Here is a 22211-nt window from a genome sequence, read left to right as displayed (position 1 = left end):
GATACTTTAGACGACTTTGTTGGTCAAATCTCGACGAAATGAACGAAACAGAAACAGGCTCCGCTTGCCTGAGAGTAGGATTAAACTCGACGCGCTAACTACGAGTAATTTATGCGTTCGTTGTTACTACAGGATATAAATGTTACGCTTTTCTCGTTTCTCGTGGTTACTCGGACGACTAGTTCTAATTGTTTCAACGTGGTACATAGGTGAGGTTTATCGATGTGAATTTATGAAAGAAAACGGTAACTATAATTACGTTTGATTCGAAGCAAAAACCGGGCCGGTTGAAAGAGCTGGTTTTAAGAATTGAACGAGATTAATCCAAATTTGTGAAAATAACGGTCAGCCGATTGAACCGCGGAAATAAATTTCCGTTTGTGCGTTCCATTCCTTTCCCGCTCAGGCTCAAACATTTAGCGCTCGCCTCTCGATAGTGACAAAAAAAAAAAAGAACAAGCAAAGATACAGAGCTATCAACGCCATAGACAGCCAGAGAGATTGGCGTGAAAGCCGTAAAGCGGCTTCGAGCTATTCGTTTGTTCTCCGATCGAATTTGACGCGAATTCGATTCAAATTCGACGATACTTTTTCCCCAAAGAGAACTCGTACTCCCCTCGTTCCTTTTCTTTCTTTCCCGCTAACGATACAACAGTTGCGATCGATTTTAACGGGCAACGGTCGTCGCCGGATTGGCTGCGGTGAATTCTTTTCGGCTATTTTCTCTTTTCCGTTTCTTCTTGCCATCCCATTTCGGGCTAAAGCGAGTGTAAAATGAATGGAACGGAATCAAGCAATAACGGAACGATTATCGAACCTCTGTAATGAAATTAATACCGCTGTTGGAATCGACGATGAGATCGCGTTTCTTTTCGCGATTCGTCGTCAACCGTTGAGCGAGAGGCACTTCTCTCCGCAAAATATCGTCGCGATGCGTTTTCCAACGTTCAAAAGTACCGAGTTTTCGACTCGCGTTCCTTCCAGAGACGTTTATCCAATACGGATTTCCGCATGCCCGCTTCGCGATAATGTTGCGACACTATACCACTTCTGCTAATTTTCATCCGTATGCGTTGAGCAATCGCGCGCAAACGTTATTTCGTTACCGCGCTGTGCATTTTCAATGAAATCGATGAATGCGAGTTGCTATCGTTGCCGCTACGACCTACGCCAACGTGCATCGTCAACCGTAAACAATTGAAATCAAGCGTTAACACGGTTATTAAACTATAGAAGCTTCGAATAAAACGAACGACGATAATTTTTTCGATTATTTTTTTTAATTGATTTCGTTGATCAAAGTTACAAAAACGTTCGATATACTGTCGATCGGTATGAGTCGACGGAAAGCGGTGTACCGCTTCAAATATGCAGGCGAATGCTAAACGGTGCAACAAAATTGCAGATCTTCTTATCGTTAGTCGGACTAACGTCGCGATAACTTGTTGCGTAATTACGTTTAACCAAGGTACAGTTGCAACACCTTTTGGAACCGTCGCACTTGCAGCACTACCGAACGTTTCGCCCGATTAAACGTTTTAACGCGTTACCGACGCGATGATAGAATTCTTTACGTTTTCGCGACTGGACGAAAACAATCGGCCCCGAAGCATGACGGGAGAGAAGGGGCGAAACGAATATGAAAGCAACTGGAGCAATGAGATTCTATTTCTTGAACGGCGGTAAATGACTTTGAACGAACTAAGAAAACCAACCTATTTAGGTCGATGAAATCGTCACGGTACAGGCGAACACGTCCATCCGAATAAAATGATATTGTTGAGAATTGTGGACCTTTGAAGCCGAAATAACGTTATAGGACCACTAAATTTACACTGAGGATTCGTATTAAAATTGCAATATATTTATTTCATAGACGATTTCTTATATATTTATCGATACACACTTGCAAGCGTCTCAGCACTTTCTTCCATACCCGACTGTTAACCGACTGACTAGTTTACACTCGTCTGTTTTTGAGACGCCGCGCACACACAGACTTCCACACACTGATATTCACATACAAGTATCTCTACTACGCATTTGACCCAGCCCAGCACAGAAAATTATACATATCTCAACAGATATAATTGCATTTAAAAAGATCAAATATGAAATCTCTGAAATCTTGAAATCTCGACGGCACGTTCACCTAAATAAAATTTGCGATCGTCGCGAGATATCGCAACGAGATAACGAACAAAGTAACTCGTCGTAACAAAGTAAATTTTACTCGAAACGTTTCGTTCAATGAGGTATAATTTTGGAGATAACATACGACAACTGGTATTCCAATTGTTATTCCTATAGATAAAGGTACGTACACGAAAATATAGAGACGCGTAGAGACGGCACGCGTTACCGATTCTGAGTTTTTGTGCAACGATACGCGAAACCTCGACGATATTGTATTAAAGGAGAATGGAAAAACATCGGGGAGAAGAAATGCGAAAAAGAGAGAAACCGATGGAGAAAAGGAAGAGGAGGGTAGGAGGAATAGCGAGCAAAGGGAAACGAAGAGTCGCTAAATTTTTCCGCGCTAAAAATTGCTTGGAATAGCAGCTTAGCAAAAGCTTTGACTTTTGCCAGTTCGAGAGACATTTCCATAAGGAGGGCCATTCTAGAATTTTCAGACGTGGAAAGAAGCTCGACCAGGGATAAAAAGCTCGAAATATTTAGTCGAAGTTTCCGAAGCAGCCCGGCAAAAATTGCTACTTTTTACGATAACGTTACTAAGATTTTCCTTCGCTGCAAGGATTATCCTTAGCCAGCGACAAATTCGGCGTAAATTTTTTAACTCGTCCCCGGTCTTTAACCTTTCACCTGGGCGGGGATATTTCACGATTTCGAGGGAAAATTCGCGTCGATCGATACGAGCTAATAAAGCGGCACGTTATTTCGAACTTGATTAATCGTCGTCTAATGCTACTTATTACCAGTATATTTTAATATTTAGGAGGGGAGAATTATAGTTCCGCGAACCATTCGAGTTACTTACATCGATTACACGATCGCGACCAAATCCTTTTCACCGGGCGATTCACAGGACGCGGTCGCATTTTTTTAACGTAACACCGACCGTACCGAAAGAAAGAAATGTAATTTTGTTTTACACGGTTAAACGATCCGAGGAATGATTATACATGCGTACGGAATTTTTATGTCGACCAATTTATCAACGATGAGATCTTTAATTGCCTCGGCGGAAGAGGAAAAGTAGCGATCGATATTTAACGGTTACGAAAATGGGGTCGAACGAATCGGATGCCGGAGAAAAATCTCGCAGAGAAATTACGTTACAGAGGATATCGGAGTGTCTTCGAGCGACAACGACGTTCCTATGAATGCCAGTGGCAGCGATCGAACCACCGACGCTGATACCAGCGTTTTATCGCTATCCATTGAAATTACGATTTATTTTTTAATATTCCCCGCAACATTATTCTTACCAACTCTGGTCGTTTACCCAGATTTCTGTACGAGTCCAAGAGACCTCTGGCTTCTGCACAATGCGATGCACGGAACATTTTATCGAACGGATCGAAGCTGATTTTATCGGAATCATCATCGCGTAGCGGCTAACGAGCCGAACGATCGACACACGACTTTACGACGTGGAATAATCATTACGTGATAGATTAGTAAGCTCTGTACGATGTACAGAACGAGTCTCTGAACTTGTGCAATTCCAAACAACGATCTAGCTTCGCGTAGTTCCGTCGTTAGCGTATTATAACACGAAAGGAATATCACCAACATGCGATGGAATAAGAAGAAGAACGAAAGAACGAAATACGATGGAGTATATCGATCCGATTCGGCGATTATGTCGTTCGAGTCGAATAAAAGTCGGAGGAAAAGAATATCAAGCAATCACAACGTCGGACAAACGGGTTAACTCGTAAAACGATTGGGTTAGGTTTAGGACAAAAAACAAGGAAAAAGGAACGGGAGTAGATGGATGGAGAATAGGAGAAATTAACGAACACGAGTGAACATGTAACGTCCGTGTGTTTGATGGCATAATAATGGAGGCGCATAATCGCCTGTTTAGCGTCTCGTCACGAGGTCCGGTCCCGCAGGAGCGATGCATTGCGGCGATCCTCTATTCGGTTATGATAAATTGACGATGAACGTGTACGCCTGTCAATAGGAGAATGATCGTTCGTGTAAAATTACCGACCAAGCGCAAACGATCCGAAATTCGCCCCGACTTCCTTAAAGCGAGTCGATCGGTTTCTCCGATGTGTTCGAAAAATGAGCTCGATTGCTCTGTTCGATCGCCTACCCATCGTTGTCCCAGGTATATCGAATCTGCAAAGTTTACGCGTACTGGCTGAAACGATAGAGAGAAACGATTGCTTCGTTCCGATCGAACTCGTTGAATATTCCGTCGTATCTTTTTGCACGATATACAGCATTATTCTGCGAAATTTACGACGGAATTTACGAAACGGTTTTGTCTCTGAAACCGTTAACCACCCGTTAAACGTGACCTGTCGTACGATTTCTGTCCCGAGACTTTAATCTCTTTTTCTTTATTTTTACTTTTGCTTTCGATCGATGTGCTTTATCATTTACATTTGGTTCGAAGGTCCAGAAAGAGGCCCGGAAAAGAAAATTAACGTTACCGGAAAATTTCTATAATTTCTATACATGTAAGAATAAGCGCTTGGTGGTACGGCGTCGAATCGGTCGAATCGTTTAGCAGTATTATGAGAATGCAACGCGATATTTATTCGTTTTTACGGCCGGCGCTGGAAAAACGTTCGCTTCCGTAAGAGGGTAAATCGTGAGGGTAAATAGCCGCAGTTTGTTAAATGTTGCAGGGAAAATGTTCAGGCTGGCCGACAATTTCGTAGAGTTGAACGTGTAACGTGGCGTATTGTTGAAGCGTATCGACAAATACAGGAGTTATGCGCGCGGATGGACCGAAGTGCAGATGACGTACTGCATTGTACTTTATTGTCCGCCATTGTGTTGCAAATCCAAACAAACGGACGCCAAAGTGATTTGTTTATGAATGGAGCTTTACCACGTCATACATATTTATCTAGCACGGCGCTGTTCGACGTTATTAGCGCGTCCCGAATTTAACACAGTCGCTAATGCCGCGCCGTGTCGCGCTGCGCTGCTGCGATTCGGTGCGACCGCGGCGCGACTCACTAAACGCGTGCAACTCCGCGAATCGACAGTTTTTGTCAGAGAAAACGCGCGAAGCCCGATGAATTTCGTCAAAATGTATCCACGTCTTTGACGGAACGTTCCCGTCCAATGCAAATTTAATCAAATCCGAGAACGTTGGTCCATAAAATACACGCTCGGAACTATAAAAATGGTCGCCCACGGACGTCGTGCTTTTATTTCGAAGACGTCGTTTCCCTCTGGAACGCGAATTTTTTAAGCGTTCACGTGTTCAGCGTACACAAGCGTTGCATCGCAAAGGAACAAGGTTGCAAACAGCTTGAGAAACAGTAATTCAACGTATTGCAGACAGTTTACGCTCCTTTGCGAAGATGAACGAAACACGGGTTCGCCGATGTTAAAGATAAAGCGTGGATTTCTGATAGTCGCTGGAGAATATTACGTCCCGTTAAACTGGACGATTCATCGGCGCGCAAAGCTCCCAAAAGAGAACGTAAATACGTTTCCGATCGGAAATCGAGTTTGAAGGTAAATGTAAGATCGGATAAATCGAACAACTCTCAGACTAATATCTCCTTTGGTTCGAAAACGCGATTTTCAAAAGTAAATTTGTAGATTTCCGAGGAGTAACCTCCATTTAGGTTCGCTACAGAATCGTTTTTACTTTTACAGATACGAAAAAATAATCGAAAAATAATTGTTATTGCATCGTTTGTCCCTTTCTCTTGTCGCTCGCGTTTTTGTTTCGCGTTTGTATATGTACATAATAATTTATATTGGACAACATGTATCGCGACGAACGTTATAACGTTGTTTCGCGAAAATTACGCGATTTTCTTTCGTTTCGAGTATCGCGTATATTATTCTCTCATTGGTTTTGAAAAATGTTCTACGCTCTAAATGGACCGTGTCGACCGTTTTTGACCCTCGTTGTTATCTTATACCATTGTGAAATACAACTGGGATCGTAATTCACAAAGATTTAGCGTTGTCCAGGAAGCGTCATACGAGAGAATATCTTAACCCGAAACTGAAACTTCCGATGTAACGTATACAAGTGCAACGCTCGCGTACTAACCACCGTTTCTCTTTGAGAACTTCATCCCTTGATCCTGTTTCGTGGTCAACTCTACTAAGTTTCAACTACTCTCTCATTTAAATATCTACGTATATACAGTATGGCCGCGCGTAACAACAGACCACATTGGAATTCCACGATTGAGTAATTACGTCATTTGGTTGGCTGCGTATTAGCTGCGGTTCCACCGCGCACGTTCCAACGCAATCTCGTTTCTGCTTGTAATTTTACGAAGAAGATTAAATTCGCGCGGACCTTGCGTTCGTTTTACGCGTTCGTTTCGCCATTAAATATCAGATTAGATTCACTTGGAAAATATTCTAGAAAAACGTACCATTGCGTGAAATCAAGAAGCTACAAAAGTGCAGCAAAAGTAACCCGTTATCACGAATGGAGATGTCGCGGCGAACGAAATGTTAAAAGACCAAGTTCGAAAACGGAGAGGAGGAGTGTCTCCGCAAAAGTACTACAAAGAAGAAGAGAAAAGCGCGTGGGTGGCTATCCAATTGAATTAAATTCATCGCAATGAAAACGTATTTTTCCTGTATAAAACTTGTAGATTACAGAGGATGAACGAACGAAGGAAAGTGATACGGCGACGAAATCAGGATTGAATAGGGTATCGATGGTGTGCGATATAATTGTAAATTGCGTTGAACGAAAGGTTAATTGGTAGACCGAAAGACAAGAAAATAGATGTAGCGTGGCGGAAGGACGGATTCGATGAAACTCGGTGTAATTACGTGCGTATGTAGAGCATAATGTTGGTCGGTTTCTAGGCCGACATTAGAGTTTACTTGGTGTCCATAGTAGCGTCGTGTTACCTGTCTAGAGTTAATTAACTTAATTAATGGATCGGCCACACCGTCGGAGTTTACTTAGCGTCGCGTCGACCGGCTACGTAGCGAAACCGGTAACAAACATCAAAGATAAATCGTCCAAGTTCTGAGAGGACCTATTGAGAAACGCTCCTTACGGATAAACAGCAGCCCGCGTCGCTGAAGGAAGTTTCAATTACTGCCTCGCCGATATTCATCCTGAAACGAATGCTATTGTTCGAAAAGAAGGACACGATAACCCCTGGCAGCTGCCCGTAGACCGGCTCGGGCAATTTCCACTTTCTTTTTACTCGAACATTAATACACCAAGAATAATTAACTCTGCCATTGCTGTTTGCATTCCCTCAACTTTTCCGTCAATCTTGAAATTTTAATTATCTTCTGCGAATAATTCTACATAGAATCTTTTCGACCTTATTGCTTGGAAATCCTTTCCAAACTCTCCTCGACTTAATCCTCCCTCCTCCCCGCCGCCCCCCTCGCTAACCCGTTTCTTGTACCGAATCATATCGCGAACACCGATAGAAATATCCAAGATACAAAAACTTCTGTTCCTTCGCGACGTTATTTCAGAAAGCTCGTTCGTACTCTGAAAGTGATTACTTGGAACCGGATAATAGCCGAAGTGCCGGATGTACGTATAAATTTCGTGGCAACAACGCGTTTGCCATTTCGAAACTTTCCGTGCTTATGCACCGAGGAAAAGCTCTGGTTGGCTTCGCTAAACGGGCTAACCTCTGGGTCGGATCTAACACACGTAGCGAACCATCTGCCTCTGGATACATTAATGCTGTAGTTCGCTGAAACGCGCGAGCGTGTTGCCATTGTCGCGGTAAACGTTTCTTTCGATTTCTGTCCAACTAGTTGGCAACGAACTCATCTCTGCGAGAACCTGTCCGTTCGATCGATCTATTCGAATATATTTTTCATTATCTTCTGCAAGCTAGCCGCTATGATCGAATGGCAAATATTTACGAAAACATGTACTATACGAGGAAAGAGATAATTTTATTGTTAATTATCTTTGCTTAAATCGTAGAAGGAAAGGACGAAGAGTAACTGTATCCCGTGAGGCATTTTCTTCCGGAGAAAATTGCATTGCTCCTTATGATACCGCGAAGGCACAGGATCCTGAGCATTCTGTCTCAAGCACGCTATAAATCGAAAGTTTTCTGCTTGCCGCAATCGTACGGCAAATCGGATTATGAAATTGAATAGTCTCGAAGCTAGATCATCTCCCCTTCTCTCTCTCTCTCTCTCTCTCTCTCTCTCTCTGTCTCTCTCTTCTACTCTCTCACTCTCTCTTTCCTTCTTGAGAGAAGGAAAACGGAGAGACTTATATTCAGGTTGCCTGACTGGAATTATCCACAATTTATTGGTCTCTGAATCTGTGTGTTTTGCCCCATCGGTGAATACACGATATCGCGTTAAACAAACACCGCGACAAATACGAAATGAAATTAAGTCGAATCGGAACGACGCGCCCCTTCGCTTTAATTTCACTCATAAATGAACTCGAATTGCCAAAGCCTTTACCATGAAAACGTAATGCGTTTAAACTCGACTTCCAGGCGAATCGCGAATCAAAGAATTTCTGACAAATATCTCCAGGCGATCGTTAGTCTAGTGCGTTCGCCTGTCTCTCGTCGTTCTTCGTGCAGATCGAACGATGCACGTTTGTTCGTTTATAATTTATAGTTCATAGTTTATAAGTGAAATAGTATAGTTCACTTTTTACGTGCGACAGACACGCACAACATCGCAATAAAATCACGTTCTTCTTTACTTTCTATTTAGCAAGATTATTCGAAGATCGATCTTTTCTACGTATATCTACGTATATCGCGAAAAGCTCGTATCAGCCTATCGATCCTATGCGAAGAAACTCCGTGTGCAAAATCTCTTACGCGAGAACCATAATTTCAACGTTTTTAACAAAAAAAAAAAGTTCTTCAACCACCGATGCTTTCGAACTTTATTACGATAACTTGTCCGCTAAAAGTGATCTAAAGTTGCACGGATTTTACAAACGTAGTTCCGTCGATTCAACTAAAATTGAAAGGATAGCTTGCATGGGAGGTGCTAAGCGATCCTCCTGGTGCTGTTTCATAAGCGTTATAACCATTGTCGGTGGAAATTAGTACTCGTTCAAGGCGCGCTTCGATTCGGAAAGCCTATTACAGTATCCAAGTAAAGTGATGAATGTTCGAATCAGAAGGGAAATCGGAGCGGGTCGATACGGGTCTTGTTTCGGTATTGATTTCCATTTCAAATCGGATGCAGTTGCACTGCTTATCGGATACCGGTGTCTCGGGTCAGGTCAGGTTGTATGGCGACGTATTTGCATAGATACGATCTGATTAAAATAAGGTGAACGCTTGATTCGATATTGCCAAGTAAGTATTTCCTCCTTAAACTTCAGCCGGAGTTTAATCCGACCTACGTTGAAGAGAAACTAACTAGATATCCATATTTTGATCTTGGACGAGCGTAGAGCACCTTCCGCTCCGTAACCGCCGAACGGTTGGCCCATCGTGATAGAAAACGCGGTTCGCCAATGCGACACAGTTTATAACGAAACTATGGATCGGATCGACGATGGACGCTTATTCGTGGAAAGTGTAACTTAGGTTCTCGTCGCGAGATCTTCGTTCGAGAAAATGCGTTCACGCTTTGACGGGCGTATCGAAGTTGGTGGCGAAATTGTACGCGTCGAACGAAAGGCAAGGAAATTCTCCAATCCGTATACCGAGTACGGTAATTGGATTTTCCGTCTTTCGACCTTACCGTTTTACGAAGATGCTTTTTACTAATGAAAAACCCGTTCTATGTTTTTACTCGAAGCATACCGCGAAGTGAATTAAACAGGTTTTTCGATATTCGTCAAGGGAGAATGGATATACACTAAATAAAATGTATCCTCGCGTCTCGATTTCGCTTAACGAGCAAAATTGCAAGAATTTCGTATCGTATCCCTTGCTATTTGCTGTATCGCGCGAAAAAATAATATCCGGCACCGCGAAAGCGATATTTCTTCGCTGGCAAACTCATAAACAAAGCATAAACCAGTTGGATAATTAGCAGCACCCCCCACCAGCCCATGCGCAAAATGTGTTTCACAGCTCTATGTTTCGCGAGAGAAAGTTGCACTGGACGCAACGATATAAAGGCCTCGTATAGACGCAGGAAATAATGAAGTTGCGCCGTATGTTTTCGATCGTATGTGCGACCAAAATGATAAAAAGTAGGCAACGTGTGCGGCGCAGTTGCATTCGATAGTTTATAGCCGGTTTATGTGCCGGCGGAATCATTTAAAACAAGAAGGAGATTGCTGCAAATGAAAACATCCTCGTGGTTACACTCGCGCAAAAAAAAGGCGATTTATTAACGAGCAAAGTTTCTCATCTAGCATCCCACTAAGCAGATATATGGATGTTAGCTTTAAAATTTCGGATGAAATGTGGCCGTGAGTTTTATCGGGCTCCGAGAGCCATTTCATCCCAGCCTGCTACTCTCGAAACGCTTGTTTTTTTCTCGATACCATTGAAAAGTATGCTTACAGAGTCGGCGATTCGCCATTGAAATATAACGAGCGACCAAGTTTCTTCGCTACTTTCTCGTTTCACGTAGAAGCGAGGCAATAATTTTCCCTAACGGCGAATCAACATCCAACAAACCTTCCGAATCTGTAACTAACGTCGATCGCAGTTCCGACGATAAAGCGAAAACGCCGAATACCAGAGACACGAATCCAAATTGCAGTCGATTTTTCTTCAAAGTATCTTGTTGGAGCCGGGTATTGGCGTTGGATTAGTTCGAGCAACGTATCGCGCTTAAATTGCGTAATATCGCGTCGAGGATAAAAGGGAGAACGAGTCGCGTTACGGCGAATTTAAATGTATTTCTAATCGTGGGAAGATAGCGACGCAAAGAAGAATAACCGATCGACTTTACCGCTGCGTAGCCCAAAATCCCAAGTAACGAATGGTTTCGAGAGTACAAAGGCAAGAACGTCGTCGTTTAGTTCAGGCGAAGCCACTGTTTCTCCTTCCAGTGGTTCTGGCGATCCTTATGCGGCCATTACTACGTGCCAGGCATTCCATATTACCCGCGATCGCTTAATTGATCGTTAACTCGAGACTGCTCCAATAATGAATGCGAATACGCGATAAAGTGGTCGAGAAACGTCCACGCTCCAACAACTCTAGCCATCCCTAAACTGAAATATTTCCTAGAAATTATCGATTTGCTCTGGAAGAACTGGCCGAGTATAATATCGAGAGTCTCGTCCAAGAGATCGCCATTCGTTTCTTAGTAGGCGACGGGGCGGTTGCTGGTTTACCGTAATCGCTTAGGTTGAGAATTGCGCGGTGACGCCCACGTGACCAACGCGTTCTCTTACAACCTGTTAAGTGCAAAATAAGTACATGGATCGATTTGTTTTCAAGAAACGAAACTATCGTTCGCCCGTATCACCTCAAAGTTAATGGAATTGTTCATCTTCTCGTATCCGATGAAGCTACTTTATGCAAAATTCGAGGAAACTACAATTTTTAATATTCGATTAGACTAACGTTCGAATCGCGGATATACCGATATCGTAGCATCTAAGATACATCGCGTTTTACGCTTCCGAAAAGTTGAAGCATCTCTTCGATTCTTGGAAAATCTTTGAATTTTACCGACAAACTCTAAAATTCTGTTCCGCGTGATGCGAAAGCATACAGCGTAGAAGTATCGCGCGTATCTCGGGGGAACGATACAGCTGAAACATATCCGGAAGAGACAGAGACAGTTGCATCGAATTCCTTTCTTGATTTTGGAACGCGTAGTGGAGACGTGTGCCCTTGCTCTTGAGTATATCTTCGCTGCGTCACGATCTAACTTGGATCAATTTTATTTGCAGAGATGGTAAGCGAACGAAAATCAGGCTTAACATACGATAAAGTATATACACGTGTATGTACATATTTGATGAACGTTGCACAACAGCTCCATTGCCAACGATCTCCGCGACGATCGTATTAAAAGAAAGGAAGAAAGAGAAAAATGGATATAAGCAGAAGCCAGGAAAATCGGTAGAACTTGCCTACGTGTAGAACCAAAGCGCAACGTCTAGAAAGAGAGTAATTTTTCGAATAACTCGAGCAATTTCGAGATTCCGGGCAGGGAGTAACGACGCGACGCGAGGTAACGGAGAGCAGGATGAGCGTGCGACCGATTGCAAGTGACGGGCCAACGTACTTACCGTGCTCCTATCGGATTTCGATCTTTTATTCGCATTACGCACGACTTTTTACGCTCTTACCGATGAACGGCGTGTCCCATTTTTCACGAGAGTCAGTTAAGTCCAAAGACTTGTAATTTCCATTTCAAGCTAAGATCCTCGATCGTTTCAGTGTCGGTAATCGCGGTCTCCGAAACTCCGGATGATCCATTTGGTCGGTCGAACAGAGAACGATCGTCGGTTCCAACGACGCGTCTTCGGACTTTGTTTGCCGCTTTTGGGGAATTTTGATACGACAGGCAAACATTTTACACGTGTTTGTATCTCGCTGCAATTTTATGAAAATTCTAGTCTGGCGGTACTTGTTTCGTCGTCATCGTCGTCATAAACTAAAAGATGAATCGTATTTCACGAACAAACGAGTTACGGAAATTCTGAAAAAAAAACTGAGGTGTCAACGAAGGGAACACGACATTTCCTTAAGCGCACGCTCGAAAGCGCACAAGCTGGTATGCAGTGACGTGCGAAATATCGCGGACAAACGGACTTTGACTTTCCATTCTGTGCCTTCTTCTTCGTTCCTTCCCGTTCGAGTTCAATATTCAAAACGCGATGCTCGAAGTAGAGAAGCATCTTGCATAGTGCATACGATGTAAATGCTTTTTCAATGGAGACCGTTATTTTTTGAACCAACTTTCTCGAGAAGCTTGTGTTCGTATTCGACGTTTTCTTTGCCCGTAGCATATATTCGGAGGAATCAATGATTTAAAGGAACAAAAATGAATACCGCTCTCGATCAAATTAATTATTCGCAATTAAAACCATCGTATCGCGGAAAAACGGGTTGACCGATAAATTATCTCGAAACAACCGTGTGTGTAGTATTTGAAATCTCGTTTCATCGCTAGCCGACGATGCCGATTCGAGAGACTAACAGATACAATTGAACGTTTGATGGGCATTGAAGCGAACATGCAACGAAACGAGTATTAGTTGTTCCTCGGGGAATCTGTAAACAGCTAACGCGAAACGATCGGTGTAATATTTCCCACCGGAGATATCTGTTGCATTGGCAGTCGCTCGATATAATCATAATCTTTATATTTCCACCCTTATTTTTTACGTCAACTGTAATTTCCTCGCGTAGTTTCGAAATAAAAGAAAATGTGGCGAAGAGAAACTCGCTAAAGAAGTCGTTGTCTTTCGTTCGGGTGTAGCGTGTTCGACGAAATAGCGACGCGTAGATAACTGCTAATGCGATAACATTTCCCCGTCAATGTATTTCCGTCCCAAAGAATCGGACGTTTTTAGTTAAACTTCCCTATCGATAGTTGGAATACGAATTTCGAAGAACGCAAAAATCGTTTTTAAGGTCTACCGCAAGATTGCGATATAACGATGGTCAAGAATTCTGTAAAGCAACCGATTTAACAACGATGCGATCAACATTAAGCGTCCACAAAGAAATTATATATCTCGAACGATTTCGCGATACGTATAATCCGTATTTGGGTTTGTCCGCAAGACCAAGTAATTGAGCAAAATTGACACGAATATATATTATTAAAGATAGCGCCGCGAGTAAAAATGCTTGCATAAATGGTTCGATAACTAAACGAGTTTTATAGAAGGACGTAACGTAGTGATGTAACGGAGTAATAGATAGCGAGACAGTTAAACATTTACCAATGTGCAAAGTAACATCGCTCGTAAGTACCAAACACGAATACGTTTCTACGTATTTTTAATCTTGTTAACGTTGCGCGCACATTGCTTCGTAATGAAACCTGATCATTTATCGTTTGCAAATGTACGGAATGTTTAACGTGGTAAACATCGTAACGCAATAGTAATTTGTAAAAGGAGCGTTGGAATTAAAAACGTTTCTGAACTACGAAGAAAGAAATACGAACTTGCAACTTTTCGTTGCGCGAACGTATATTCTGCGGATGTAGGTAGGTCAGAAAGAGGTTTTAGACGTTCCTGCGGGATCGTGTAACAAGACCGGCTCCATAAAACGATCGATGTAATCGGTCCCAGGGGATGGGAAAGCCGAGCTAAGGCGGCTAAGGGCGCGATGCACCCTGCCAAAGACCGAGCTAAGCCAAAAGATTCGCTGCAATGGAGAATAGGCACCATAGCTTTTCATGACTGCACCCACCACTCCCCGGATGCCACTTTCCTTGAAATATCGCCGTGACTAGACGCAAATTCGTCTACCATAAATAACAAGCCTGAAATCTCTACGACGCGACGTCATACTCCGTTGCGCTAGTTGTCCCCCTCCCGCCCTCCCCTATCTTTTAACCAAGAGATACGTTCGACGACAGCTTTTGTTGGTAAACGTTTATAACAAATTTTTAATATCGCGAAATACCTTTAAACGCTATTTACTATGTTCGATAGAAAAAGACCTCGTGCTTGTTGGAAATACGCGATACGCGATATAGGATAATCGCACAACTGTGTTCCATTAACATCTCCTATTATTTACCGATAGCAATATAAGTACTTTTATAAATACAACTCGAGTTCTATGACTTGACTTATACGTTAACGACGAGTCATTCTGCGGGGCTATACATTTCTGTTCGCAATGTTGCCCCTTCTTTCGGTTCTAGACGAGGAAACTAGCGTTGACGAGCCTCGGAAAATTACCTGAAATCGATTAGCAACGTGAGATGGTACATCAATCATAGAGGCAAGGCAGTTCCCGTGGAATACGCATCACGAAAATGAGAGAATACAGCCAGACTGATGAAAGTAGCATAGCGATACTTGGTACTGCCTGGTTCGAACAACGTCCTTTTAGCGTTTATTAACGATTATTAACGAGATCTTCCCATACAGCCGTAAATCGGTTTATTCGTTCGTTTACGTAAAATCGCCGTTCTAGTTCTATCGCGAAGGTGCACGACATTCATCGGAGATAACGTTTTGTCAAATGTACTATTTTTGATGGTTGATCGATCCATTTTGTATCTGCAATAAATTCGAAAAAGTAAGAAACGCGTTTAAATTTTCGTAATTTCAATCAAGAATAAATACAGGAAAAATGTTAATACACGTATCCCGTTATATTTCCGCGAAGGAAGTTCTAGCCGATTAATCCTGCGACTTCCACGTACAATCTCCTCCTATCCTGCGTCATTTCTTACTTGCTGGAAGGAAATTCATAAATTCAACTCGTTCGTTTCGCTACTATAAATCCACTAACTACGGATCCCTCACGGTCGGCTGGCCATTGATCGGACGTAGAACAAAAATTTCGGAAATTTACTACAATTCGGTTATCTTTCACAGGCGAAACTTGAAAATTACATTATGAACGTTATCGATGAAAAGTAATCGGAAAAATTCAAAGATCGAAAAGTGGGACATCGTGGGACATTGTAGCGTTCATAAATACTAACATAATTAGAAATATGTACGCAAAATAAAAGATAAGAGGTACATATGTATATCCGTTAGGTTTTTTAAATGTCAATCTTCTCATATATACATATATTTATCGTTACACGATGAACACACGTTCGATAGTATGAAAACGTAGATTCGGCTATCGAATCCATCATCTCAAAATTTCAATCTGTCAACCTTTCAGCCGTCTGCCGTTCGTCAAATTTTTGCCCGTGCTCTACCGTTTTTGTTTCACTATATTTCCTGTCCAAATGGGCTGCCACCGGTGTTTATCTTTATCTATTTGTTTAACAATCGAAGGGTATACGACAGAAATGAAACACATTCTCTATTCCTATTTTTTCCAACAAGTTAACAGGGAAAATTCGAAAACCACTCGAAACTTCACCAAAACCAGATATTTCCCTTGTTCCTAATTATATACATATAACCGATTAATGCAAACCAATGCTCTTTCGTCAAGAACGTAACCGTACATATGGGGAAATACATCGAACCTATACACATATATATATTTATAAAATGTGCACAATTATCGTGGATATTCCATTTTTTAAATAATTTATTAAGAAGTTTGCGACCGATCGATTTCAATTAAATAAATCGTTTAACGATCATTTTTTCCATCATTTTTTAGCCATCAGATAATCTTCGAAGAAAAATGAATACACGTTCTTGTCGCATCTGGCATCTTCCCTTTTTTCTTACGGCACGATAGGACGAGTATTATTGTTTTGGCATTTTCGTGCCTTCGTTCCACCGTTGCTGACGGACGTACTATTCATTTACATTATTCCCGATCGTAAATCTACTGTTATGTACGAAGCGCTGTCATTAATTTGCGAGAGTGGGTTAATTTTTTCTATCGAAATTCCGGGGTTTGCCATTTTTTTCCCCAATCGATCAAGTCTATGTACGCTACGAGATGTAGAACGAAAGTTGGATTTAAAAATACGTTTCTAAATACGAAGTTTGAAAATCTTATATATTTTATAAATACCCACGGCAATAAGCAAAAGTTACAATAATTACGTTATTCGTAATTAATCATTACTTGGAGGGGCTTTATGAAAGTAAAATAGCCGCGCTGTCGAAGGAATTTTAAATTTTATAACTTTCAAAGAGCTTCCAAGATTTATTAATACAATTATGCCACTCAAGATTTATCAATCCTTCGGAAACTCTTTGTAACTTGGATCGTCCTTTTAAAAATCCCGTCATAGGTCGTCGTGCATCCGGGAATACGCACACAATTGCTTTAATCGATAAAATTAAATACGCGAAAAGATTTTTCATGCCTACCTTATATCAAATATGTGACTAATAACGTAATTATCTTGAACCGGTACGTTTCTAAGTGCGAACAAATACCAAAGTCTTACTTTCCTTGATTTTACGATAATCTTTACGATACGTAGGATCGATAGTTTACGCAGTCAACATTTTGAACTTCCGGCCTCGGAGAACGCTCAAAAACTCGCTCGTGAAAGATTCATAAATGTTCTTCCGTCTCGCACTGTCTCTCCCCATCCGCCAACCTGGAACGATACATTCTTCGAAAGCCAAAGCAGTAGCCTTCGAAACGATAAATGAAGCGTACGTGGTAACATATTATAAGTCATATGGGAGACGATATTTCTACAAAATCGAGTTTATGGGGCAACTGGTAAGATCGATGAACGTAAAAAGCAAAAGCAAAAGCAAAAACGAATAAAGTACAAAAATGAAAAGGTAAGACATACGTACCGAGGGTTTGGCAATTGGCCTGCGTAGAGAGAACAGAGTTATACAGAGTTATAGTATATGGGAAACTCGTCTTATGTCGATTACGTGAAAAGCTGACACGTTGGTTGCAAAACGTAGGAACCGTTCTAGCGAACGATCATGCTTGGATAACCCTTTTCTCGCAATCGTGTACGATCCTTCGACATTTTGATAATCCTATTTAATGAAACGGTTCCTAAAATTGCTCGGCGTTCCGTTCAGAAAGTACAACGTAATAATTTATAGCAAGCGATTTGCTTCGATTGAAAATGAAAATCTTATCGCTGACTTTTCACAAAATTCTCTTGGAATATTGGATTTTTTCGGAACATAATATCCCGATCGGTCGTTCGCTCCTCTGCGTTTTCAGCTTCGAGTAAGATGAATGGGAAGTCTCCTGGTACCATCTTATTGTTAGAAAAAAGAGCATTATGCCGGTGATTACTTAAGAAAAACATTATCTCGAATGACGCGAAAAGATGCTGAAACCTTGAATACTAATAGCGATCTATATTCCCCTTTCATTTTACTTTCCTCCATCTCATCCGACTCATCTGCGTTTCTCATCTTTGGAGAAACGTTTCCTCTTATGAGAAAAATCTGATGTTTCACCGAGATCCTGCAATTTCTTCGTCCGCGCTTTCCCGTTCGCCTAATCGGATAATTCGTGTGTAGAGTAATTGCTTCTATCGGTTAAGGGATCCGAAGGGATTCGTTTTACCAAAACCATTGCACAGTTAGCAAAAAAGAATAGAAAATAATATTCTCGACAGGCTACGACTTTTATTTTACATTTTGGGTTACGCATAAATTGGAAAGCCACTTTTTTCCCTGGCCTTATCAAAAACCCTTAAAGCACACGCATGCTCGAAAACATACAGAGCTCGAAATGTCATTAAAATTCAACCGGAGATAGAAAGAGCGTTCTATTATGTACGTATGTACCTCGTTGATTTACAGGAAAACAAATATTTCAAATAAAAATTGTATTTCGCGCAGCAGCTCGGTACAATTGAAAAATATTCGTACAAAAGGTAAAAAGTCTATATACAGTTGAGAAAAAGTCTTAAACATAAAACATTTTGGAGAAAATAAGATTGTAAAAAAGATAGCATAGATAACTTTCTATTCGTCCTCTTTTAACAAACCGTTCAAACGAACACGAACATATAAAACAAACGAATGCAATTTGGGATTTAGTTACATACATTGCCGTCGTTGCGTTAATGCTCGCGCTGGAAATGTGCACAAAAAAGTTTTTTTTTTACGAACAAACGAACGCTAAAAAACATTCGTTGATTTTCAAACGTTTGTTCAGTTCTACGTCAAACTATTTTGACGAACAAGTTGATTTCACTGAATGAATTTTTATCAGATATTATGGATACATAGGTCGACAACGGGTTAACAAAGTATGGTTGCGACGGTTAAAAAAATGCTATAAAATTAACTTGCAATTTACGGCTACGTCTCTCTTGTCGCTGTAATCGGTTATTTGACAAGCGTGTTTAATTATTCCGTGGAAATACGGTTGCCACAAAGCGACGATTTCTTAGTACAAATTAGACGAGTCACTGCTTCGCTTGGAACCACTATCAACCGTACTATTATCGATCGTCGATATCGATTTTCCATCTGGTTACGTATCAAAGGTTTTTGCACAAACCGAGCGTCGCAAACGTAAAATGAACGGAAAGAAAAATCCTCTGTTTGCAGTTAATTAAACGCTCGAGCTTCCCGAAAATGAGAAACCCGAAGGGTCCGACCGTGACAACGAAACGCGAGAAATCCCGAGGGCGATAAAGCAACGAATGCGACGAGAAATTTCGGGAGACGCGACGTGACACGCATAAAGTGTGGGCGAACGGTTTAGACTTTAGACCGGTGACGGGACAACGGTGTTGACGACTCGACGATGCGCGGTATCCTCTCGTACGGCCCGTTGTATGTATTTATTTGGAGGGAACGCAGCGAAGCAGCCAGCTAAATTACAAAGTCAACGGGCCACAAGCGAAAATCCGTAGCCCGTGGTCATAGGTAGCCCATGGAAGATGGTTTTTCCCTCTTTTTTCGGGCCAGTTCACATTCACCGGAATAGCAGCGGCTAGGCGACTACCGAAAGCACATCGAGCAGCCACTGCGTGCTGACGTGGTTGCAAATAAAACCTACCTGTCCACGTACGTAAATACATTGGACCGTAATAGCACCTCTTATCGCGGTTTTACCGCTCTTTCCGACGGCCACCGAGATTTCCCTGTAAAAATAAAATTACGGGGAAACTGTAAAATCGACCGCAGCCGAGCTTTCGCTGGTCGAACGTATCTCTGACACTTTATTAACGTCGCTATCTTGAGAAAATGCCTTTAATTTATGCTTTACGAACCACGCTCGTATATTCAACGAGCAATCAAACATCCGACTCGAGTATCTGCGCAACTGGATATTGTTTTTACTTTTGCCCACTCTGACGATAGTTTGACGAACAGAACGTTTAAATTGAAATATATGTTTAGTCGTTAGCGCGCTTCGATAATGCAAAGTGCAAGCCGTAAGCGAATTTGTCGTACAGTTCGGAGGCCTGACGCGACGCACCTAAACGTGTATGTATATCTACTTTGTTTTTGCCTCGACTCGTCAAAGCTGTTTGACGATGGACGTCGCACCACGATGTAAATTTTCATCGGAACACGCGCGTGTGTACCGATGGAAGATAGCGGAGCAATAATTGCTTTTTTTGACACGATTCGATGTTAAATCGAAATTCAGCGTGTAGTGGTGCTCGCGTGAGTCGACGAGTCGGGTTGAAAGGACTACACTTTTTGATTTTACATAGCCTCTCGCAATTACTGATGAGTTGGCGGGAATCCAGTTGGTCGAATGCTTTCTAGAACATCTTCTGTCTATTGTGCGAACCTGGAAGTCATCTCAACAGTTTTAAATCATTTCTTACGCGATCTCGGGATCCGCTAGTCTTTGATCCTTCTCCTCGGAAAATTTTCAAGATCCGTTTAAACCACGCTTTCGCGATACTCGCGATTAAAAAAGGATGGACGCCATAGGCGAAATATAGTCTAGTTTCGTTTATAAAGTAAAAGCAGAACGATATATCGATAATTAGAAAATAGATTCGGAGCAAATGTTTAATTTGCTTTGTCTCGTCCGTTCGTCGATGCCAAGTTACGTGTTTTTATGTTTAAAACTCTAATCATAACTCGTATGGTAAAACTCTGTTCGATATGTCGCTTTGGCGCATTGTTTTAATTCCTCAAACTGTCGTCCGTGTAATTAAAAAAGGTTCCCAAGTGACACCCTCGTTGCAGCGTGAAAAGGTTTTAAAGGAACGAACACGATTTACTTTTCATTCGATGTTTTAACTCTCATTCGATGAAAATTCGGTGCGAGTTTAGCGTGTGTGCAACATGATCGGTTTTAAAAATCTTTGAACATGTACATAAAAACAAATAGCTACATATAACCGCGATGAATTCGATCGACCTACGTAGTAATATCTTTTCCGTGCAGTTTGTAATTTCGACTGCGCAAACAATTTTTATACGAACGATGATTTAACCGTTGTACAACTTTGATCGAATTAGAAGTTTACAGATACGGTTTCTTCGAGAAGCAAAATTAAAAATCGAGGCACCGAACAAAGGACAAAATTTCCTATTTGTAATCAAGTTATAACTTGCGAACGATCGTAAAAACTCTTCAAACTCGAGATTGTACGTATTATTTGGTATAAAATAATTATTTGCTGGGATTCGATTTAACGGAACGTGTCAGCACGATTAATGTCTGTCACCGATTTATTAATGCGACGAGGAACGCTTGACGGTATATAACCACACATGTAGATCATCCTAAACATCGAAATTAAGCTAGTCTCAACCACTTGCCTTATTCGGTCGTATTGAAAATGGAATTTCAAAGATTGGAATTCCTGGCCCAGTTTCAACGCGATTCTCGCTGTGCCTTGCGTCCTTCATCACGCTTGCATTATACAAACATCGTCAATGCGGTAGCAATTGGAACAAAGCGCGAGTATAGACAAATACGAATAGACAGAAACCAAGAAGCTTCCTATACTTTTAGAACCGAGACGAACCGAATCGAATGTGAATAATGTTTTGCCTACTTTATAGAAACACATTAGGGTAGAAAGCATTTTTCACGTTGCTTCCGTTGCTTCCAGCGATTATTTATACGACACGGGCGCACGTAAAAGACTGCAACTTTGACCTCAAAGAATGTATTTGATCGCATAAATGCGTACAGGAATAGTTTTCGTTTTCAGAAACTATCTTGGGCAGGGAGAGGGCTGACGATGATAAACGACGTCCTAATGTTCCACACATGCCACTTAGCATATCTTTCAGACAACTCTACCGGCTCATCTAATTCACTTTAACGTCGCCTCGATCTTTAAATTCTTTTTTGATCTATACCTTTCGCGAAAATTAGCTGTTCACGCTTGCGTAATGTTTAATTCGACGTGGGGTAGAGGGGAAGAGAAAAGAAAACGCGAATATATTGCCAAGTTTTCGACAATGATCTTTCATAGGAAAGTTATTCTGAGCGAATTCTGTCTTTGCGATAGTATCATCGAAAACTCCATGGATGCAAGAAACCTTCTATCCGATATAATAAACACACGCAAGCTATATTCGTGTAATCAACGATACAATCCCAGTTCTAAGGTCTATTATAGCCAGGTTATTACGGAACGATAGCGTT

General features: G+C 41.5%; 1 protein-coding gene across 2 annotated transcripts in view; it reads left to right on the top strand.

Moving 5' to 3' along the window:
- LOC117160075 (zwei Ig domain protein zig-8) overlaps nucleotides 1-22211 on the top strand; it is a 138436-nt gene that overhangs the window by 84244 nt on the left and 31981 nt on the right. The window contains exon 1 of one of the 2 annotated variants that reach the window (XM_076624420.1): nucleotides 20018-20074. The exons of the other annotated variant lie outside the window; for it this stretch is intronic. The gene's annotated coding sequence lies outside the window, so the exon portion shown is untranslated. Of the gene's footprint in view, nucleotides 1-20017; nucleotides 20075-22211 lie in introns of those variants that run through there. 2 annotated transcript variants of the gene reach the window in all.

This window comes from Bombus vancouverensis, chromosome 2 (genome assembly GCF_051014615.1).
Source record: "Bombus vancouverensis nearcticus chromosome 2, iyBomVanc1_principal, whole genome shotgun sequence".
Classification (NCBI taxonomy): Eukaryota; Metazoa; Arthropoda; class Insecta; order Hymenoptera; family Apidae; genus Bombus; species Bombus vancouverensis.
This window is presented reverse-complemented; position numbering and strand designations above follow the sequence as displayed.